Here is an 18,656-nt window from a genome sequence, read left to right on the forward strand (position 1 = left end):
ACAATAACTGGCATTTCATAAAAATTACTATTCTAATTGCTTTTTGAGATTCTCAAAATCCTGTGATGACAATCTTAGTTAACATAATTTGGTATCAACAAAGAAATAAACTTGGGGAATAAAGGTGAGGAATTTTCTTGATTGGGTTATTAGACTGAAGAGAATCTTCTTAAATGTGGGTGGCACCTTCCAGTGACAGTTCATATAAAAGAAGATACAAAGAAATAGCTTTATTTTTGCCTCATTGCCTTAGAGTCTTGATGCTAAATTTATTTACTCCATTTCTTTGAATCTGCTGTTACTGTCTTCTTTCTCTCATAATAAAACTCAAGATCTTTGGACTTTTACCATGAACTGAAGAACAGTTGCTCACCAGGAGTCTTCCAGATCTTCAGTGTCAGATTGGTCCTAGTGGGTCATATACTGTGAAACAGACATTGTAATATTCAAATACTGTCATGTAAGCTAATCTAATAAAATCATTTGTAATATATCCATATTCATTCTATCAGTTCTGTCCTTTTAGCCAAAACAGATTACCAGAGTTCTCTTAAACACTGTGGGTAGTAAAGTGTTTCATGGTTCACACTGAGAGTGCAGTAAAAGGAAGAGCCTTGGGCTTGCTGGCCTGTCATTATCTCACCAAAGCAGTGAGTCAAGGTTCCCTGACAGACTCTTGTTTGAAAAAAAATAAGGTAGAAATCAATAGAAGACAACATTTGAGATTGACCTCCATGTGCCTTAACACAGAGAGAGAGAGAGAGAGAGAGAGAGAGAGAGAGAGAGAGAGAGAGAGAGAGAGAGAGAGAGAAAGGAGGTAAAATCTGGTACAAAATTTTGTATTCCGTTCACTGTCAAACTAGGACTAATACTTGTTTGTCTGTTACTTTTCTGAGATATGATAAAGTCAAAATACCAGAATTGGCTCAAGATTCGTAGTTCACAGCTTGTCTTCTTTACTCATTATTTCCTTTAATTTCAAAGCAACTAACATCAGTCATAAAAATGTAGCCAACAGGGCTGATCTTTATTCAGTATTCCTATATTTTAATCTTATTCATATTCTAATATCAAATTAAAGCATGTGATAAAGTGAGCCCCTGATATGTGTCTGCTTCTTTATACTAAGAGTTCAAATTACTATCCAATTTATTCTAAGTGATCATACTACTAAAGACACCTGTTTTCTCTTAGGTTAATAATTATAAGAATGAGCCCAGGAATCACCAACTTTTTAAATAGTTTCCTTTTGAAATGAATGTAAAGTGTAATAATTGTATAAAAACATTCAGAGCCTTTTTTGTTACAAACTAATGGGAGATAAAAAGAAGTTATGATAGCAATTATGCAAATGAACACAGAAAATTAGGCTGCTACTCTACTTGTTTCAAAAATAATTTCAAAAGTAAGAGGCAAACAAAAGAATAAGAGATGAGCTACTGCAGAAACGGTGCTTCCATAGCCACGAATGGCTCCTAGTCACTCGATTATCACACAGATAATACATGTCTTTTTGTTTATATTTTTCCTATTTGATGTACTTTTATACTGTATTGTACTCCTAGTCAATTAAAATTTTGAGCATATCAAGAATTTCTAAATGTGTTGGAGATTTAGTCCAGGTGGTAGAGTGACTATCTGGCATGAATGAAGCCCTGCGTTCAATCCTTAGCAACAAACACACACACACACACACACACACACACACACACACACACACACACGCTTAGATCAATACACAAAATACACAAATATTATAAAGGTTTTCAAAACACATTCTCATATAATGTGAGAGAAACTTACCAATTTTAGAACAATCAAACAATTGGTTAGGAGAAGTAAAGGTATCTGAAAATAAAGTAAACATTTGATAGTCTATTTTTTCATTAGCATTTTCTTTCTATAGCATTTTACAGCTCATCAATGTCCAAATTTGATGATATTAATTTTAGTGTGGTTAAATGTGATGCACTTGAGAAGTTTGAAAAGTAAATATATACAACATGTACAAAAGTTTTGCTTGTTTTGGCTTTTATGGGGAAGAAGAATCAAGGTCAAAGTCTGAATCCATTTTGAACACAATAAGTCTATGGAAAAAAAGTGTATGTTTCCAAGTCCACTGTTAGTAGTTTCAGTGCCACTAATTTACATGAAGATCTACTTTAAACATGGCAGTGAGTTATGTACTTCGAATTCTTTGAAAAATAAAACAAAGTTATTTTGTCTTCATGAGTTTTATATTCTCAACAAAATACATAATGCAATAGTTCACATCATAAGGATCAGAAATGCACTCCAAGTATTAAAACATATAACCAATTATAAAACTAAAGAGGTGGTTTCTTAAATAAAATGTCAATAATGTCATAACAAATATTTGCTTAACTATTTCCAAGCAGAAAGGAAAGGGTTGAGTAAATTATAATGTTCAGGTTGACACCCCAATAAAGGCCACAGGTTGTACTTTTCTTTCTCTGAAACAATTTGAATAAATAGGAGGACAAAAAATGGAATCCAGGTAGGAGTATTATAGAACAGTTGTAAATGCAAATAATGTACTTATACAACTACAACATATGAGTCTCCATGCAACATTTTTTGTATAATGAATGGAAACAGTTATTGGTCTGTTCCATTAGGTTTCAATAAGTGAAAATGGTGAAACTTATTCAATGGTTTACAGAATCTAGTGTTCTTAAAGAAGAATGTCACTTTCTATGCTAACTGATTTAGATTTACTGAAACTGAAACTCCTGACAGGTATAATCATAAATATTTTAAATTCTCAGGCCTACGTTATCCGTATATGGACTCAAAACAACATCTCCCATCAAAAATTTAAAAATCTTACAAGATTATGCCACCTTTAATTGGATTATTCAGTTTTAGTGCAATTACAGAGCTGATCTTCAATTATATCTACAAACTTTTATATATATTAAAATCATGTATTTGAATATTTTGATTGAAAATTAATATTTTTATTTTGGTCAAGAGAAAATTATATTTTGATAACAAATTTTGGAGAAGAAATAATTTTTAAAACTAACCAATTTCTAGAATTACAGATTAAGTTACACAATATATCAAATATATTTAAAATTCATGAAAAGTTAGAAGCTGAAAATTAACAAACAGGTTTGTCCTGTATGTGTAAGACATTTCAACAGAATATTTGTAGCAAGTATTAACATATTTCATTTTGGAAAAGACTGCATTGTTTCAGCATGCTGGCTAGTTTTATGTCAACCTGCTGCAAGCTAGAGTCAATTTGGAAGTGGGAACCTCAACTGAGTACATACCTCTACAAGATGGGCATGTTGGAAAGCCTCTGGTGCATTTTCTTGATTGATGATTGATGCGGGAGTTCACTATGGGTAGTGTCATCGGTGGCTGGTCATCTTAAATGTTATGAGAAAGTAGGCTAAGCAAGCCAGTAAGCAGGACTCCTCTACAGACACTGACTCTGTTTCTGCCTCAGGCTTCCTTCCCAGAGTTCATGCCTGTCTTACCATGGTCATGGATTCATAAGCATTAAGGTGAAATGAAAACTTTCCTCCCCTGTTACTTTTGGTCATTGTGTTTTACCACAGCAATAGGAATCCTGACTAAAACAATCAAAATTTCCATAATTATATGACCAGAGTTTATGAAAACAAAGCATGAACATAGATTTTTTTAAGTATTTGGTCATACGATTATGTGAAATTAACAATGTGAAACACAATACAAAACATAGAGCAAGCATGGTACACAGGCCAGTATTCCTGGCACTTAAAAGGCTGAAGTAGGAGGATCTTGAGCCGTGAGGCCATCTTGGATGACTTAGTGAGTTCAAGGTCATCCTGAGTTACATAGCAAGGAAAAATGTGTGAGTGTATGTGTGCATATGTGTCTAAGTGTGTGTGTGTATATGTGTGTGTTTGTGTTTGTGAATCAGTGGATCACATGAAAAAATACTGATACAGAATGTCAATAATGAAACCAAAAATTTCTAGGCTTGTCTGTGGAAACAAATGCTCATTGAAAGTGTTTGCCAGTTTCCATGAAACACACACACACACACACACACACACACACACACACACACAAGTCTAACATTAGTTGTCAGATAATGTCTCCAAACAGAGAAAAAGGTGTTATGTTAAAAGCCTGGTTATTAATCTCATAAGAGCTAAGGACAGTTCTATCTGTGTAGTTCTTTGATCTAGGATGGAAGTTATTGTGAGCACATAGTAAATTCCATATATTTGACTAATCTGCTAACTATAAGTCAATAAACATGACATGGTTAAACTAGAGAAGTCTGAGTTATCACAGTAATGTATAATTAATGGACACTTGGTAGGAATGGAGTCTTGCTCCAGGTTAGGCCCATCAGTATGTGGAAAGTTGCACAGCTGGCTACCACTTGAGTAGAGGCTGCAACCCAGGGAAGAAACTGGAAATGACTCTAGGTAAGGACTCCATTTGCATGGGGAGGTATAGAACTCAACAGAAAAAAAGATGACAACTCAGGCAAGAGGTTAAACTGATACAGGAATAGGATGATAACAGACACTTGAGAGAAGAGTAGAGACACAGCATATGACTCTAAATCCTAGACCCCCAGAGGGACATTATGCCTTGGCCCTATTTTGGCTTTCTCTTCCCCTGAACACTGCACATGCCACTGAAATTAAAAGGAGGATGTGACTATTATAACACAGGACCACTCAACCAACAAACTAAGTCTGCTTGCACACGTACTAGTGAAGAAAAAAAAGAGCAATATGAAAAGCCAGGATATCCCTAGAACCCAGTTGCAGAGAGGGAAGATTGATGAGCAAAGGTGTCAAAAATGGGCTGGTGAAACCCATAGAAACAGCTAACCTGAACAAGGGGGAGCTCATGAACCCCAGAATGATGACTGTGAAGCCAGAATGGGACTTTTCCAGACCCCCCTAAATTTGGGAGTCGGTGAAGAGGACTTGGCAATCTCTGGTAGTAGATCAGTATTCATCCCTGGTATATGAATGGACTTTGGGAGTCCATTTCATATGGAGGGATGCTCTCTCAGCCTGGACACATGTGGGAGGGCCTAGGTCCTGCCCCTAATGATATGACACACTTTGGGGATCCCCCATGGAGGGCCTCACCTTCTCTGGGGAGCAGAGTGGGGATTGGGTGGGGGTTTGGGGGGGTTGGGAGCAGGGGAGGAGGCAAGAGAGAGGGAGCTGGGATTGCCATGTGAAGCAAGCTTGTTTCTAATTTAAATTTCTTGTTTAAATTTAAAAGTGATGAATCAGATTAACTTCCAGTCAAAGGATTTAGAGGACCAACAGAATTAGTACATGCTTTTATTCTGAGAATTAAGGAGGCAGTGGCAGGCAGTTCTCTACTAATTAAAGACACCCCGGTTTTGAAACATAAAAGAGTAGAAGTAAAATCATTTATAAACACAGGCCCATCAGAATAATATTTGATTGTGTAAAAGATGGGTGAATAATGAAAATGTAGGGTCTGAAATTGCACTAGAGATAAATACTGGTTCCACTGAAGGCAGCTCCATAGAATGCCCTGGGTCCCCAACTGAACCCACCTTCAGGGGGCCTACAGAGTTCAGTCTTATGTAGATTTTCCAACTGTCAGTCTGGAGTCTGTGAACTCCCTCTTGCTTAGGTCAGCTGTTTCTGTGGGTTTCCCCAACATGGTCTTGATCCCTTTGTTCATCACTCCTCCCTCTCTACAACTGGATTCCAGGAGTTTGGCTCAGTGCTTAGCTGTGAATGTCTGCTTCTGCTTCCATAAGCTACTGGGTGAAGGCTCTAGGATGGTATATAAGGTAGTGATCAATCTCATTATAGGAGAAGGGCGTTTGAGGTAGCCTCTCCACTACTGCTCAGATTCTCAATCTCTCAGATTAGATACAGGGTGGAGGGCCTCGGTCCTGCCACAGATGATGTGACAGAATTTGATGATTCCCCCATGGGAGGCCTTGTCCTCTCTGAGGAGTAGCTGAAGGGTGTGGCCTGGGGAGATGGCTGGGAGAGGTGGGAGGACAGGAGCGAGAAAGAATTGGAATTAGTATGTAAAATAAGATTGTTTTTAATTTAAAAATTAATAAAAATATCTTACAAAAAGAAACACACAGGAAAAAATATGGCACATATACACTATGGAATACTACGAAACTTTAAGAAAGATGAAATTTGCTAATAAATGGGTAGAACTGGGAACTATGCTGAGTGAGGAAGTACCTTCCGTAGAATGACAAAAGATGTTTCTCTCATTTGCAGGTCCTAGTCTCAAACCCTTTACTTTGTGTGTTAATTTAGAGCATTACTGGAGGCAAGGAAGTTCCAAGTTGTTTTTGGTTTCATTTGTTTGTTTTTTGATAGCCATATTAAAGGAAGGTAGATACTATATTACAGGTGAAATGGTATTAGAAAGTTGGAATACGTGGGTTATTAGTAGGTACTTATTACCTACTAAAACTAGAAGGTACTAGACAGCATGCTGAAGGAGAAAAGACATGGATGTCTGGATCCAGAGCAGGACACTACATACTGTCATACACAAGTGTCAGGCAACTGCCGTCTAGTGTCTGATTGGATCTTTGGTCTGACCCAATAGGAAGGAATCTGATGCCTGGTATTTAATCCAGATAAAATACTTTGTCTGGGCCAAGAGTGGAAGAATTATAGATAAAGGGCGGAACCTGTTATTGTTTTGTTAATTAGACACACCATCATAGAGGCTTCTATATATTTACTTATATTTATAACGGTAAACATACATTCATCTCAAACTTGGTCAGAAAAACTTCTTTATGCTCTGTGCATCGGTCAACAGAAAGAGACATAACTTCTCAAAGTGCAGAGTCAGTGAATCAATTCCTTTCCCTGCAGGGGTCAGGCAGTATGACAGAAGAGGATACAGAAAGAATATAAGAGCAGGCAGATGACCAAGGGAATCGGAATCGGGCGAGCGAGGCCCACAGGGGCAGCTGACCTAAACAAGGGGCATCACATGGACCCCAGACTGATGATTGGGGAGCCAGCATGGGACTGATCCAGACATCCTCCCACCGAACCTGGGTGATACAGAGGAGGCCTTAGCAATCTGTGGGACCTTGGAAAGTGGAGCAGTATTTATTCCCGGCATACAGAGCTCTCTCAGCCTGGACACATCTGGACACATGGGGAAGAATCTGGGCCATTCCCGGGATGATATGATGGACTCTGGAAATCCTTCATGGAGGCTCTTGCCCTCCCTGGGGAGTGGAAGGGGGTTGGAGTTGGGGTGAGGGTTTGGGAGGATTGGGAGTGAGGGAGTAGGGGAGGGAGAGGGAACTGAAAGTGACATGCGTAAAAAGTTAAATAAAAATATGGAGAGAAAAAAAAGAGCAGGCAGATGGGGAGGAGTGTTCTGGAGCAGTGCCTTCTAAAATATGCCATCACTATTGCACATGAGCTCACTGAAGCTGCAGTTACCTGCACACTATCAAGCCAGCATAGATGGATTGGATCATCTCTGGGTGACATTCTTTACTGACAAGATGTTAGCAGTTGATGGTTTGTGAAAATGCTAGAGTAACTCTTCTTTGAGAACTTGCCTCCTGGTAGCTTTCCCATGCTCCAGTGGATAAACCTATACTCATACACCTATTGATGCCACTAAGTAGACTTAGTGCATTATTATTAAAGGCATGAGTTCTAGAGGGAGGCCTATTGAGAGGGGAATGAGAGACAGCAAAGGGGCAAATACGATGTGATTTCATTGAACACAGATTTGAATTTCTTAAGAAATAAAGGTTAAAAAGGAACAGTGGAAACTCCATGCAACTGTTAGAAGAACAAGATGGCAATGGGAAACACAGCAGTGTACACATGACCCTGGCATTTAGTGGCTTTTTTTCATGAGGAAGAGACACAAATACTCACTGAAACCAGTTACTATTTAATTTTTATGAATTGTAAAGTTGATACCACACTTACCATGATTTGTCTCCTCTGTGAATACTTTCTTTTCGAACCTGAGGTAAGCAAATCCAGCCTAAAGACTTTAATCAACATTCTTGAGCTGCAATGGATAAAGATGGTCTTACCAGCATTTGTTATAGACTTTGTTTTAATAGGACTTGTTTTTGCTTGGAAGAAATACATGCACCCATGTCTATGTGAGTTACTGAAATTCACGATTTATAATGTTTGTTCATTTTAGCCAAGAAAATCCTTTATTTGGGTTCAAAAATATATACCACTAAGTTAATCAGAGCTCAGCACCAAATTCCAGGGGATTCACTCAGAACACAGGAATAGGCATTGTTATTTCCTACTGGAGATAGAGCTGATATTTAACACAGTGACAGAAAGCAGACGTTATAACAAGCACTAAGTTAGAAGTGGTAGATCAGGCCTTTTGGTTCACTTTATGTGGCAGGACAATTACTTTAAAACTTCAGGTAGGGGATAGAGAGCAAGATTGATGGTTAAATGTATTTACTATTCTTCCTGAGGTTCCATGTTCAGTTCCCAGCATGCTGTGGTCTCTCATGATCATCTGTAACTCATTCCAAGGTGTGCTAATTTGAATGTAATTGGCCCCATAATCTCATAGGGAGTGCCACTATTAGGAGGCATGGCTTTGTTAGAGTAGGAGTGGTATTGTTGGAGGAAGTGTGTCTTTGTGGGGATGGACTTGGAAGATTTTTAGATTTAGAATACTGCCCAGTGTCTCAGTTAACTTCCTGTTGCCTGCAAGATATAGTACTCTCAGCTCCAGCTCCACATCTGCCAATTTGCCTCCATGCTCCCTCTCATGATAATTAACTGAATGCTTGATATGGTAAGAGAGATATCCAAATTATATTTTCCTTATAAGAGTTGCCATTGGCATGGTGTCTCTTCACAGAAATAGAAGCCCTAACTAAAACATGTAGGTTCTGACACTCTCTCCTTGGATCTCTAGGTACAATATAAATATGGTACAAAGACATACATGCAGGCAAAAATACTAATCTATAAGCACAAAATTTAAAAATTAAGATCCATATAAAAGCAGAACATTCTGTTGTGCTTAAAGTTAATTATTCTCAATTTCTTAATTGTTATTGGTACCTTTAAATAGCAAGGACACAATATGCCCAAATTATTGTATCTCTTTTAAGTAGTGTGTGGTAGAAAAATTAAGTGGATTATAAGCTTCTATTTGGTATTTTGCATTGGTAGGTACACTGTGTAAAGAAGGAAAAATAATTTTACTCATTTATTGCCTTAACATATTCATGTCGGCCACCCCTTTTATAGAACATATTAACACATAAAGCATGTGAATTTATGAAATAAACATTTCTGTGAAAGAAGAGGCATTACAAAAATAAGACCCAAAGACACTTGGGAAATTGCAGAAAGTTAATGCTAGGTTTAGGGTAATGTGTGGACATAGAGAAGAACAACTGGGAAATGGAGATATGAGATGATAAGAACAAAGTATCAAATACCAGCAACTCTTTGCTCACATTCTTCTGTGTCCTCTTATATTCAGGGGTAAGGATTCCTCCCGTTTGGGGATAAAGAGGGTACTTCTGAAATAAAGTCTTGCAACATTTCTAAGAAACCCGGTGAGAAGGCAAGAATGATTTTCCTGCTTCTGATAGTCTCGCAGGTGTCAAGGTGTCATATCTGATACTAGAGGATCATGAATCTCAGTGGAAAATCACCTGCAAGGCACGTGTGAGTGACTGACTGAATTCCATCCCCAGCATGATGGAAAATGGACATCATATTTAAAAAAAATAGCAAACGACAAATGATGAAGTTGCATGACCAGGCAATAATATGTATGTGTGTATGTATGTATAATTTAATTTTCTTCTTGATTAAATGCAGTTGGGGACTGGAAAAGAATAAAGCTGGTGATGACTATGATAGTAATGATGGTGATTTAAAAATCCAATCATTTTTTAAATAAAAAGAATATCCTACAAAACCATGAAGCTGATAGATGAAAGAAGAATATAGTAGAGAATTTTTTAAAAACAACTATTTAAAAACTTCAGTGTTCACATACATATATGTGTGTGTGTGTGTGTGTGTGTGTGTGTGTATTACTCTGGCATTAAATAAAACAATAGCCATAAAGAAGATAATATGCAGTTGCAGAGCCTTTAGTTTCCATAAACTCCCAGCAGCTAACCTGTGAAGCAGCAGGCTCCACATATGTCAATCTCTCAGGAAAGTGTGGTCTGTTGGTCAAGTGTGAATTCTAAGCAATGGCTGCCATATGGAAACAATAAAGTGTCAAAGAGGAATCAGAGACAAGTGCTTCTGTTCAGGAAGATCTCAGTGGAGGCCAAGGGGTGTAATCGTAGGGCTTCCTAATTTATCAAAGAGGAATCAGAGACAAGTGCTTCTGTTCAGGAAGATCTCAGTGGAGGCCAAGGGGTGTAATCGTAGGGCTTCCTAATTTATCTTGTCATAACAGCAACCTTAGATCTTGGTGCTGAATCAGGGCACCAAGCATCACTTGAAGAAAGTAAGTGTTTAGCCGTGGATCACAGGGCAGGTCTGCTTTGAAGCTCAGGGTTTGTGGACTGGTGAATTGGAAGCTTGAAGTTTCCACATTGAAGGAAACAACTTTGATATAAGCCTTGGGGCTGAAATATCAAGAAAAGACTTCTAAGAATCAATTGATGATGAAAGCTCTATCCTGTTTTAACTTACTTTTGTGTGTGTGAAAAGAATAGTACCAATTATTCTGTTTGCTAAGCTGGTTGCTTGTTCCTGTGGGAGAATGCCCATACTCTATCGTAAAAGGATGCTAACCCAAAGAGACATGTTGAGTGCAGCCATTAATGTGGGGAAAATATCAATAACCTTAGAACCTCTGAAAGGTATCTAATTAAATTACCATGCATAGAATAAAAGTGCAAATATTCTATTCTTTACTCAGTGTGTAAACAATAAGAGAAGGAAAGTATCTCATAATTAATAGGTTTGAACTACTTACTACAAAGTTTTCAGCCAGCAAAAATACCCTAAATAAAGAGTACTTGGCTTTAAGTTTAGGAAAATTATAATTTAGAAGTTTTGAATACTTCAGGATTAAAGAGAGAAAAATTACACATGTCAACAAGCTGAATGACTATAAAAACATTTGCTCATATACACATTATGCACCATCTTCCCCAAAGTCCATGGACTTTAAATTATGAATATTTTATACATTTACTAGCCTGGAAAACTATATACCCAACAATGTGCACTTGTTAAAAGGGCCATAACAAGTCCCTGCCACATTGGAACTATAAGACAATGAATATAAAATGCCACAATTGTATTGATAAATGCAAAATTGCCTAAACACTTGCAGTTTAGTAACATACTGAAATTTCTCAGGTCCATAAGAAATTTCTCTCTTACATGTCTGCACATATTAACTCACCATGAAAATATAACTGTGACTAATATCGCTTTAAAATCTGAGAACACACAAATTATATACATGGCTGTAGTAAGTGCCCTCTGGTAAGATATGATATTAAAATTATCAGTAATAAAAACCATGTATGGAAAGTTGCTGAAATATAGTACAGATAAATCTTTAGAGGTCCTTTTTTTCTTCTGTGCATTGGAGCCAAGGTATACCCAACTAACACACCCTGTATAAGCCCCTTAAGCCATGCCAGTGTCTAGACCCCTCCCCGAAGAACTTCCAACTGCCAGATTCCATTCATAAAACACTCTAAATTCCCTAACTGCTGGACCCACCACCCCACAGAGTAAAAAGCCCAATCTCTGTACTTGAAATCCCACCGATCTTCACCTGGAAAAGATCCACCCTCCATCCCCAATAAATTCTGTTTACATCTGCCTTTTGCTCAATTCTCTGTTCTTTGTATCCTGAGAAGAGGCAGGCATCTTTCTACTTTTTTTTCCTTCCCAGTAAATCTCTTGTGTTTGTTGTGTGGTGTGACTTTGTTGTATTCTTTGGCTGCTGACTGCCAGGATACCATCCTATTTCATTCCAAACTGTAATACTGACATTTGGTATTGAAACCTAGGATAGACTCTCCTTGTGCCTGAGTTTTCCAAAGGTACACTAGGGCCTGATCCCTTCTATTCACCTTTAACAGACTGATCTGCCACAATGCTCATCATCCCCGCCAGCATCCCTTAGGTAAGTTTCCTCTTTGGTCTGTGTAAATGTTTCCCTGAGTCTGAGGAAGTCACCACTGAGTACCCAGAAGTCCTCTGGTAACTCTTGGAGGTGGAGGTATACTCAGCCATGGTCTTGAAGGCTATAGATGGCCCTCTTCACTTGACCCCATCCTTTCAACCCTTGGAGCTGCAATCCTGCAATTTCCTTAGGCCAAACCAGGATATTGTGGCCCCGACTGCCCCCTTTTCCAGTTTTCCTTTCAGAGTTGCAGGTACTGGAGCACACCAGAGAAAAACTAATACTTTCATTAAGGAAAAGCCTCCAATTACATTAGGGAAGCCTTTCCAAAAACAAAGCTGCAACACTTCTGTTGGTAAAGTCTTTCCTTGGACAGTGTAACACCACAGCTACTCTAGGCCCCTATGGCTTTTGTGACTCCAGCAGAGTTCATTTTGTGACCCTACCTCTCTCTCTTCATGGACTTAGATTTTATGAAAACCTTACTCTGTTACTACAAACAGCTTGGCCCCAGTACAATTTGGTGACCTAAATTGGAATGCTTCATTTTCAATGGTAGCAACTTCTGCCACTGCACAAACAAATGATCTGAAAATCTTTTATAACTAAACTTGCTCTCTCCTTCTCCATTTATTCCTAACTACATCTGTCCAAGGCAACTCTTACATATGGAGACCCCCATACCTCTAACCAATAGACTGTCCTAAGAGAGTAGGTAAATTACTCTATCATGTTGTCAAAGGCCAATTCAGTTCCATGTAACTCCCTTATCCATCTTTCTTTCATTGGAGCTTTACCCCTATGGCTGTTTTTCTATTTTTGTATGATAATTTCTATCCCAAAAACAGGATTTATGATTAAAGCTGCACCTCCATGTACTCATACAATAATGTACCTCATATTGGTAGCCAAACTTTGTAATGTAAGAGTCACCTAAGTGGTACGTGGTGAAGAGCCCTTGCCAGTTCCCATCACAGGGTTTATTGCAGAACTGCATAGCAAATGAGTAGATTGAATCCTTCCCTTTCTCTAGCAGTCCTGGCTATAACTGCTGGCATAGCCACTGGAGAGGCAGGCCTGACTACACCTCTAGTGTTTTACCACTGATTTTCCTCTCAGTTTGTCCAGGACTTCCAATGAGTGACTCAGATCACCTCCCGAGTCACAGAGACTCACTGGCCACCACAGTACTACAGAATCCACGATAAATAGATTCACTAACAGAAGAGTGGCCTTTGTCTCTTCCTCAGGGAGGAATGTTATTTCTATATCAGCCAATCGGGTATAGTAAAAGACAAGACCTGACAACTCCAGAGGGCTCTCTAAAAACATAAGAAATGGCTCAATGCCTCTGGACAGTGGTGCATTGATAGTTCAATATGGAATTTGATACTACCCTTCTTAACCACCTTTCTGATCCTTCTCTTAATCCTTCTAGTGGCACCCTGCCTTATACAACTCTTGTCTAGATTTCTTCAAAAATAGATTCAAAAGATTTCTAACCAGACTTTTGATCAGTTGCTATTACTGGATTACTGGCCCCTAGCTACAGAGAAAGAGGCAAGCAACTTCCAATTAGACCCTGACAGTGAGGATCAAGTTCACCAAAAGGATTGTGATGGGCCAATTCAACAGCAAGTAGTCTAATGATAACCCCCATTCCCGTGACCTGATTGTTTATCAATAATAAAAAAGTGGTGAATTTAAGCCTCTTGAGCCACTAACTGCCCTCACTGCTGGTCCCAACACCCTACAGAGTAAAAAGCCCAATCTCTGAATTTGAAATTCCACCAATCTCTGCCCTTGAAAGCCTCATCCTGAAAAGTTCCACCCCTTCCCAAGAAATTCTATATAATCCCTGTTCAATTTGCTGCTGTATCCTGTTCAATTTGCTGCCGTTTCTGTCCTGAGCAAAGGCAACTACCCTCCTGTTTTTTTTTTCTTTCCCAATAAATCTCTTGTGTGGGATTTGCTGTATGGTGTCACTTTATGTTATTCTTTGGATCATGATTGCTAGGATACCTTTCCATCTGAGCTGTAATGCTTACACTCTCACTGGAAAGTTTACGCTCCACTCATCATCAAAAGTACCTTCTGCTTTGCTAATGCCGGGCGGTGGTGGCACACGCCTTTAATGCCAGCACTCAGGAGGCAGAGGCAGGGGGATCTCTGTGAGTTCGAGGCTGGGCTGGACTGACAGCCTCCAAAACAATACAGAGAAACCCTGTCTTGTAAAACCAAAAAAAAAAAAAGAAAAAAAGAAAAAGAAAGAAAAAAAACTACCTTCTGCATTGCTAAGAGTTTAGTTGCTGATTGTTGATTATTACCCTCATCTCAATGCCAGCAACATTCAGCAGGCCTGAATGTTGATTTCTCCTGAAAATTCATCTGTACTTGATTCCAAGCTACCTTGTCCTCAAGTGTCTTCTGGCTTCCTGATGTGTTCAGTTGCTTTCCTGATTCTTTGTATCTTTGACTCCTTAATATTTTTTACTTTATTTTATTTTATTTTTAATTTTTAATTAGGTTAGAAACAATCTTGTTTCACATGTCAATCCCAGCTCCCTCTCCCTCCCCTGTTCCCCTGCTCTCCCCACTAGGTCCCCCAGTTCCCTACCCAATCTCCACCCTGATCCCCAAATGGGGTGAGGCACTCCATGGTGGATCTCTAATAACTGTCATTTCATCCAGGGCAGGGCCTAGGCCCTCCCCCAAGAGTCCCAGATGAGAGAGCCTCCCATATTGTGGCATGGGCACTCAAAGTATACTTGTATACCAGGGATAAACACTACCCAAGGCCCCATAGATTACCTAGGCCTCCTCACTGACACCCACATTCAGGGAGTCTGGGTCAGTCCCATGCTTTCTGCAGAGCTATCAATCTGGAGTCCAAGAGCTCCGCCTTGTTCAGGTCAACTGTTTTTGTGGGTTAAACCAGCCTACTCTTAACTCCTTTGCCCATCAGTTCTCTGTTTCTGACACTGGATTCCAGGAGTTCAGTTCAGTGTTTGTGGGTATCTGCCTCTGCTTTCATCAGTTGCTGGATAAAAGTACTGTTTCCTAGACTCTCTGACAGTGGGATTGTATGCTGACACTCCCCTGATTCATGTCTAAAATCTATAAATGAGTGAGTAATACCGTGTTTCTCTTTTTGTGACTGGGTTACCTCATTCAGGATAGTTTCATCTCGTGCCATCCATTTGCCTGAAAATTTCAGGATTCCATTGTTTTTTTCTGATGAATAGTACTCCATTGTGTAAATGTACCAAATTTTCTCTGTCCACTCTTCAGTTGAGGGGCATCTAGGTTGCTTCCAGGTTCTGGCTATTACATATAATGCTGCTATGAACATATTGGAATAGACATCCTTGTTGTATGAATGTGCTTTTTGGGGTATATGCCTAAGAGTGGAATTGCTGAGTCTTGTGGTAGACTGATTCCCATTTTTCTGAGTAACCTCCATACTGATTTCCAAAGTGGCTGTAGAAGTCAGCTCTCCCACTAGCAGTGTAGGAGATTTCCCCTCTCTCTACATACTCTCCAGCATAAACAGTCATTGGAATTTTTGATTTTAGTCATTCTTACAGGATGGCTAGGGATGTTGAGCATTTTCTCAAGTGTCCCTCAGCTATTTTAGTCTCCTCTATTGAGAATAAAAAAAAGATAATTCTCTATTTAGTTCTATACCCCATTTTTGATTGGATCCTTTGATGTTTTGGAGACTTGCTTCTTGAGTTCTCTGTAAATTTTGGAGATCAGCCCTCTGTCAGATGTGGGGTTAGTGAATATCCTTTCCCAATCTGTGTGTTGCCTTTTTGTCTTGCCAACTGTGTCCTTTGCCTTAAAAAAGTTTCTCAGTTTCAGGAGGTCCCATTTATTAATTGTCCATCTTAGTGTCTGTGTTACTGTGTCTGTGCTACTGGTGTTATGTTCAGGAAGCGTTCTCCTGTAGCAATTCGTTCAAGAGTGCCTCCCACCTTCTCTTGTAACAGGTTCACTGTGGCTGGATTCATGTTGAGGTCTTTGATCCATTTGGACTTATGTTTTGTGCATGGCGATAGACATGGATCTATCTGCAGTCTTCTACTTGCCAGCATCCAGTTATGCCAGCACCATTTGTTGAAGATGCTTTCTTTTTTCCATTGTATATTTTTAGCTTCTTTGTCAAAAATCAGATGTTCATACATGTATGGGTTAATATCGGGGTGTTCAATTCAATTCCATTGGTCTGCCTGTCTATTTTTGTGCCAATACCAAGCTGTTTTCAGGACTACAGCTCTATAATAGAGCTTGAAATCAGGGATGGCAATGCCTCCAGATGTTGCCTTGTTGAATACGGTTGTTTTGGCTACCCTGGGTCTTTTGTTTTTCCATACAAAATTGATTATGGTTCTTTCAAGGTCTTTGAAGAATTGTGCTGGGATTTTAATGGGATTGGGTAAAATCTGTATATTGCTTTCGGTAAGATTGCCATTTTTACTATGTTGATCCTACCTATCTAAGAGCACAGGAGATCTTTCCACCTTCTGGTGTCTTCTTTAATTTCTTTTTTAAAGACTCAAAGTTCTTGCTATACAGGTCTTTCCTTTGTTTGTTTAGCGTCACCCCTAGGTATTTTATGTTGCTTGTGGCTATTGTAAAGGGGATGTTTCTCTGATTTCTTTCTCAGCTCTTTTATCGTCTGTGTATAGCAGGGCTACTGATTTTCTTGAGTTGATCTTGTATCCTGCCACTTTGCTGAAAGTATTTATCAGCTGCAGGAGTTCCCTTGTGGAGTTTTTTGGGTCACTTATGTAAACTATCATAACATCTGCAAATAGTGAAAGTTTGACCTCTTCCTTTCCAATTTGTATCCCCTTGATCTCCTTTTAATATTTAAGTGTGATCATAGCCTTTGCTTGAGTCCCTTCTTTCTATCTTATATTCACTCCTTTGACTCTTTACCCTTCTCTGACTTTAATACATGCTAGGTAAATTCCAAATTCAAAGTTCCAAAACTTTCCCTAAGATACTCCAGTCCTATGTATACGCGAACATACCACACACACACACACAAAGAGAGAGAGACAGAGAGAGAGAGAGAGAGAGAGAGAGAGAGAGAGAGAGAGAGAGAGAGAGAGAGAGAGAGAGGGAGACCCATAAATAACACAGCTGTGGTGTCTTGACATTTATACTTGGGGATGGCAGGAGGACTCATTTGCTGAGGTGCTCTCCAAGGCTACATGCGCATAATGCTATGGGTCTGATTCTTAGCTCCACATGAACTTGGTGTGGTAACATATATCCATCACTGAGAAGTTTATTGACAGGGTTACTTTTAGCTACATAGCAAGCTGGAGGCCAATTTCGGCGGCATGAGAGACTATTAAAAAAAACCCTGATATACACTACTTAATGAAACTAGATACTAGCTTATTAATTTGGGCAAATATTATAAATCCTATATTTAGCATTTCTTAGACAAATAGAATTCATTTTTAAGAGGCTGCAGATGTTTTCTATTTCCAAACAAGATCCTAGATTTTTTTCCATTTTTGGTTAAATTAGAAACAAGCTTCTTTTACAAGTCAATCCCAGTTCCCTGTCCCTCCCCTCCTCCCCTGATCCCCAGTGACTCCCTATTCCATCTCCTTTCTGCTCCCCAAGGAGGGTGAGGCCTTCCATGGGGAATCTTCAAAGTCTGTCATAATATTTGGAGCAGTTGTTTGATATTTCTAAGCAACATTGTGTTTTCCTTCTCTATTCCTTAATTTATTAATTTCATGATTATATATATATGAAATTATAGGGGAAAATGATAGTTTAATTTGGCCAGTCAAATTTTAATGAAATTTATTAAAACACAAATTCATTTTTTAAAATTAAAATGTAATTGTCTAATTTTTCCCTGCTTTAGCTTTCTCCATCCAGCCATTCCCATTATCTATCTTGTTCTTTTTTTCAAATTCATGACCTTTTTTTCTTAAAATATATACAAATATCATTACATATGTATATATATATATATGTACTATATAACTATAAGGATATTTTATATATATTCCTAACTATATAAACATATCTTGCTTTGTTACCTGTATACATATACATATATATATGTGTGTGTGTGTGTGTGTGTGTGTGTGTGTCTGCATGTGTATAGATATATAGATATGGTGATAGATACAGATGCACATATAAATTAAATGTAGATAGATATATAATTTCATGGCTGACCTTTTGTTACTGGATAACTAATCTGGGAATTCTTCCCAGGAGAAGACAGTTCTCCCACATTTCTTAACTGCCTGTAGTTCTTTGTACAAGGCTGAGGCCCGGTGAGATTTCTGCCTTCCAAGTCAGCATACCTATTGGTATACTCATTGTTTAGGAAGCCATGTTGATGAGACTTTTTGGTAGTGCTTTTCCAACATTTCTAGAAGACACAATCTCCCAGAAAACATCCCATTTGTCTTGCTTTGACAACCTTTCCACCTGATCTTTGGCTATGAATT

This window comes from Mesocricetus auratus, unplaced genomic scaffold (assembly GCF_017639785.1).
Source record: "Mesocricetus auratus isolate SY011 unplaced genomic scaffold, BCM_Maur_2.0 Super-Scaffold_6730, whole genome shotgun sequence".
Lineage (NCBI taxonomy): Eukaryota > Metazoa > Chordata > Mammalia > Rodentia > Cricetidae > Mesocricetus > Mesocricetus auratus.